This window comes from Saccostrea cucullata, unplaced genomic scaffold, assembly GCF_032062105.1.
Source record: "Saccostrea cucullata isolate Sc308-1 unplaced genomic scaffold, CSIRO_AGI_Scuc_v1 ctg6157, whole genome shotgun sequence".
NCBI lineage: Eukaryota > Metazoa > Mollusca > Bivalvia > Ostreida > Ostreidae > Saccostrea > Saccostrea cuccullata.
The window spans coordinates 23,320-29,319 of NW_026928782.1; the positions used below are offsets into that span (position 1 = coordinate 23,320).

Genomic DNA, 6,000 nt, shown 5'->3' on the forward strand with positions numbered 1-6,000 from the left:
AGTGAAGATTTCATTTTGTTCAAATCATGTCTACCGTGGAAAGGTTTGGGCCACAATGGACAATCAAAGTTTTACTTTGGATTATATTGGAAATATCTTTAGAAATCTCAGAAACAAAAATGTCATGACTGGTGATATGTATACGTTAGCATCTTCATGTAGTGTAGATTTAAGTTTGTTCAAATCATGACTCCCATGTGTAGGGCAGGAGCCCCAATGGTGGATCAAAATGGACAGGGGAATATATAGGAAACGTCCTCTCAATAATACCAAAACCATGTATAGTCATATTGATATGGGAGCATCGTTAGGTAGTGTAGATTCACATTTTTCCAAATCTTGATTCCAGGGGGCACGGAGGGGCATCAATGGGGATAAAATTTTAACAAAGGAATATATAGAAAAAATATCTTATGTTCAAGAACAGCTAAGCCATTGTTATTGATATGAAAATGTCTCAAGGTAGTTATTCTAAAATTTATACTTTTCAATACTGGACTAATTTGTGCATTTACTAGCCAATATGCCTAGGTGAGCTAGCATATCGCCCATTGGCCACTTGTTTATTTTAGAAATCTTCTCATTTGGTATGAAGTGCCAATGATCCCCTTTTGGTGTCTGTTTTTATCTTTTTAAGCAGAATAATGTTAGGGTTGAACAGGATCCTGAAGTGAGGAAGACTCCCTCTCCTATTGAACTGCAGACATCAGCAGAAAGCAGAGTAAGATTCAGGCTTGACTTCTTGTATCTTTGCTTGCCAGTTGATGTTGGCTGTACCAAGCTTTAACCTCTGGACTTTCGACAGATTTCAGTTCCTCTTTAATTCAGAAGAGGAACAACAATGGAGGACCAAGGTCATTTATATAAGAAGAGTCTATTCCTGTCTGTGTTTTGAAGGCATTTTGATTCAAAAGTGGTAAGCAACAAGCTGCTTTTTACTGAAGCTTCTCACTTGGTTTGAAGTGCAAGTGTTTCCCCTTTTATGTCTCTGTTTTATCTTTTTAAGCAGAAGAAAGTTAAGACTGACTAGGAATTCTAAGTGAGGAAGAGTCCCTCTCCCATTCCGCTGCAGCCATGAGGAGAATATTTGTACTTTTTTTTTTACCTATGGAACTTCATCAGGACCCACTTTAACAAGCAGGAGTCTTACAAGTATTTTTGTTTAATTATTTCTGACATATTTTTGTCCTCCCTTCTCTAAAGTAACTATGCATTCCTCTCCTTGCCCCAATAATCCACATTATTTCTATCATAACTTTAATGTCTTAATTTGCTCTTTGATTTTCCAGCTAATAATGTTGTAATGATTATGATCATTTGAGTTTCTTTGATTACTGTATAGGGGGAAAATAACTCGCAGTGTTAATATTCGCTATATTCACGGTGATAATAAATCCGTGAATTCAAGAAACAGTGAATGATTTTTCAATAATCTCCATGTTTTATTTGGAAATTTGAGAATAGACTACGATAGGTTTAAATACATGTACAACTGTACATGGTTATTTCAGTAATTACGAGTAGTACTTGCCATTCAATTATTTTAATTAGCACGCTTTACATTAATTTTAGTCAACAGATAATAACCTGTATTTGTTAAAAGGCTTTTTAATAGCCAACGGTACATGTTTCATCAATAAAAAAACACGTGGGCCATGAGTTTTGATTACCCGTGCGTAACTAATGTTACTAGTCTACGCACAGTGTGTGCATTACCTGCATTATCATGCATATTATAGTTTTTATCGACATTTTGATTTTAAAAAATCATTCAAATAACTATCGAACTTACTGAAGATTTGGAAGAATATTACTTTGTCGACCTATAGTACATTAACACATTTATTACCGTCCACTTGTTTTTCGCCGCATTGTTTTGAAGATCTTGGTGTGTACATGCACTCATTGTAATTGCATACAGAAAAGTCATTTGACGTTTATAGTCAAGGACTTTTGATAACTGCACCTGTTTTAATTAATCATCAATTATTTATTAATTAAGTCTAACTATTTTATATTAACCTAACCTGTTGTTTGTGAAATAAATACATAACAATGATGAATGTCGTTTACATGTAGCTACGGTATGGATTAAACGGATATAGACAAGGGAGGTAACTTCTATAACATAAGAATTCCGTGAATTCAAGAAACCACGACCGTGTCCGATGAGAGAAAACCGTGAAAATTACAACCCGTGAAATTAATCCCCTATACAGTATTACATTGCTTTGAATTATTGCTTATCTTCTCTCCATCAAGTATTTTAAAGGGATTTGACAGGGGAGGAAGGATTAGAAGACCAGTACTGACCAAGAGAAGAAGAAGAGTCCATTGCCAAGCTTTGTCCAGCAGCCAATATCTGATAATGGAGTGAGTAAAAAGCTCTTTTTTTCGCGGTTTTCAAATTTTCTTTATACACTTATTCAAATCATAGGTTCGGGGTGATTTATTTCTGCAGCACAACAGCAACCATGTTGCAATCTAAAGCATCCTGAGGATGTCTTGATTCAAATTAGGCCCTTTGGATTAGGATTAGTAAAAATATGAATTAAGATTTTTTTTTCTTCTGATGAAAAGGTCAAGATGATTCAGGTGAACATTTTGGCACAAGGTCTCCTTCATTATTTTCAATGATCTTCAGATTTTTCTTTGTTAACAGGCAGAAGATGAGACTGACCTCAACTTGTTAACAAGACTGGAGATGAAGGACTAACTACTGTCTAACCTGAAATCTTTGGTAAGTCAGTTGTATGGCAAGCTCGAGACCTTGTGTTATGTGAATTAAATGCATTTCTTGAATTTCTAGTTTCTTTTTTTGTTAATGGGTAGGGGTTTATGCTGGCATTGATCCTGTTTCCAAAAGCAGCTCGCCATGTTTCTGTGAGAGTCCAAAGAGATCAGCTAGAACCTGAAAATAAAGGTAAGATACAAGCTCTGCAAACTCCTTCTAATCTGTGAAAATATGTTAGCCTTTTTTCATTTATTAAGATTTTATTACTATTTTTTTTATCCCTCATGATTTGTTATCTTTACAGACAGACTGCCATCAATTTTGTTTCTTTGACAGCAGACAAATATGCTTCAACAATAGTGCAGAGATTAAGGTTTGGGCTGCAAGTGATGTCCGACACACTAAAGAGCAATAACTCACAGAATTCAATTGTTATCAGAAAGTGATGGACACACTAAACAGCTTACCTCACAGAATTCAATGAACTGTGCCAAGTACATTGTTATAATAAAGTGATGGACAGTTGGACACACTTAATATCTTAACTTGTAGGATTCAGTGCACTGTGCTGAGTATAACTCTTATCAACACAGTGATGGACACACAAAACAGCTTAACTAACAAAGTTTAATGGATATTGCTTGAGTACGTTGTTATTACAAAATGATGGACACAGTAAATAGCTTGACTCCAGAATTCAGTGGACCGTGTTGAGTACATAACTCATAAAGGATAACTCCTGACATATTCACAGCAGATCACTCAAAGTTAACTGTTAAATTTGTAATAAGGCATTTGGAGAAAGCTCAGAGTGCTACTACATTATTGTACATCTTTTCATATACTAAGTTATTTTTTCTGAATGTTTTTTGTATCTGTATATTATATTTTTAAATAAAAAAAAATTCTTAAAGACTCGATTTTAAAACAAAAATATCAAGAGAGGTAAATCAGAGATTATCGGAATATCTAAGCTTAAGAGAAAGGGAGGTAATTTTTAGCTCACCTGAGCCGAAGGCTCAAGTGAGCTTTTCTGATCACATTTTGTCCGTCGTCTGTCCGTCCGTCTAGCTGTCCATCCGTCTGTCCGTCCGTCTGTAAACTTTTCACATTTTCGACTTCTTTCAAGAACCACTGGGCCAATTTTGACCAAACTTGATACAAAGCATCCTTGGCTGAAGGGGAATATAAATTGTTAAAATGAAGGGCCATGTCCTCTCAAAAGGGGAGATAATCAAGAAAAGACAAAAATAGGGTTGGGTCATTAAAAAATCTTCTCAAGAACCACTGGGCCAGAAAAGCTAAAACTTATGTGGAAGCATCCTGGGGTAGTGTAGATTCTAAATTGTTCAAATCATGACCCCGGGGGGTAGGGCGGGGCCACAATGGGGAATCAAAGTTTTACATAGAAATATATAGGAAAAATATTTTAAATATTCTTCTCAAGAACCACTGGGCCAGAAAAGTTGAAACTTAGGTGGAAGCATCCTAGGGTTGTGTAGATTCTAAATTGTTCAAATCATGACCCCCGGGGTAGGGCGGGGCGACAATGGGGAAAGTTTTACATAGAAATATAAAGGAAAAATCTTTAAAAATCTTCTCAAGAACTACCTGGTCAGTAAAGCTGAAACTAATGTGGAAGCATACTGGGGTAGTGTAGATTTTAAATTGACCCCCGGGGGTAGGGCGGGGCCATGATGGGGAATCAATGTTTTACATAGAAATATATAGGAAAAATCTTTGAAAATCTTCTTCTCAAGAACCACTGGGCCAGAAAATCTGAAACTTATGTGGAAGCATACTGGGGTAGTGTAGATTCTAAATTGTTCTATTCATGACCCCAGGGGGTAGGGCGGGGCCACAATGGGGAATCAAAGTTTTATTTAGAAATATATAGGAAAAATCTTTTAAAAATCTTCTCAAGAACCACTGGGCCAGAAATGCTGAAACTTGTGTGGAAGCATTCTGGGGTAGTGTAGATTCTAAATTGTTCTAATCATGACTCCCGGGGGTAGGGTGGGGCCACAATTGCCCATCAAAGTTTTACATTGGAGTACATAGGAAAAATCTGTGAAAATCTTCTCAAGAACCACTGGGCCAGAAAAGCTGAAACTTGTGTGGAAGCATACTGGGGTAGTGTAGATTTCAAACTGTTTAAATTATGATTAGTGGGTAGGATGGGGTCACAATATGTATTACATGGGGGAAATCTGGTAAAGAACAGAATGGCCAAAGCTTCTCAGGTGAGCGATGTGGCCCATGGGCCTCTTGTTTAAAGTAGGGGAAAGCCAAGAAAATTACTGTAAGTGGTAATGTACAGTGGTCAGTGTCTGTTGTGACGCTATATTTATGATTTGAAGTTTGACGAGAGTAAATTTTGATGAGAAAAGAAAAATAGTCAATATAATAAAAATTAGCACATCGTCAAAATTTCCACGTTTACAGTATTTAAAGAATATTTTAGAAACACACAGTCAGTAATATTTGGAAGTATACTGTGAAAAAAATCTCGAAACAGTGCACCTTTTTGCAATGGGTGGCACTGTAGCTCTCTGATCATCCATTTCACTTTTTAGCTTACCTGAGCCGAAGGCTCAAGTGAGCTTTTCTGATCACATTTTGTCCGTCGTCTGTCTGTACGTCCGTCTGTAAACTTTTCACATTTTCGACTTCTTCTCAACAACCAATGAACCAATTTTAACCAAACTTGATACAAAGCATCCTTGAATGAAGGGGAGGTTAAATTGTTAAAATGAAGGGCCAAGTCCCCTCACAAGGGGAGATTATCAAGAAAAGACAAAAATAGGGTGGTGTCACTAAAAAATCTTCTTCTCAATAACCACTGGGCCATGAAAGCTGAAACTTATGTGGAAGCATCCTTGGGTAGTGTAGATATTAAATTGTTAAAATCATGACCCCCAGGGGTAGGGCGGGGCCACAATAGGGAATCCAGCAAGGGACTATAGGACTAGGACTATAGCGAGAGGGGGAATCTGGTAAAGAACTGCATCACCAAAGTTACTCAGGTGAGCGATGTGGCCCATGGGCCTTTTGTTTCAGACAAGCGAGCTACAGATGTGCAGCTACTCCAGTTTATGCATCTTGTATAGTTTTAATGACTACGATAATAACTAAGATGGACACCTGAATGATACTGAGCATCAAATATCGTATCACAGAAATTTAAGCTACACACAAGTTTAGCAATTCACTCCAAAAAATTGGCATATACATGTACATGTATTTTTAGCAAGAAGAAATTTTTG

At 36.7% G+C, this 6,000-nt stretch overlaps 1 long non-coding RNA gene across 3 annotated transcripts; it reads left to right on the forward strand.

Annotated features, from left to right (window-relative positions):
• The first annotated feature begins 2,194 nt into the window (after positions 1–2,194).
• On the forward strand, positions 2,195–3,190 carry LOC134278701 (uncharacterized). Of its 3 annotated transcripts, none has more exons than XR_009994502.1 (5): positions 2,195–2,373; positions 2,663–2,740; positions 2,810–2,923; positions 3,039–3,120; positions 3,174–3,190. It is a non-coding gene; the product is annotated as an uncharacterized LOC134278701 (long non-coding RNA). The 3 variants fall into 3 exon arrangements; XR_009994501.1 differs by having other exon boundaries at positions 2,196–2,373; positions 2,663–2,744; positions 2,833–2,923; XR_009994500.1 differs by having other exon boundaries at positions 2,197–2,373; positions 2,833–2,923.
• Positions 3,191–6,000: the final 2,810 nt, after the last annotated feature.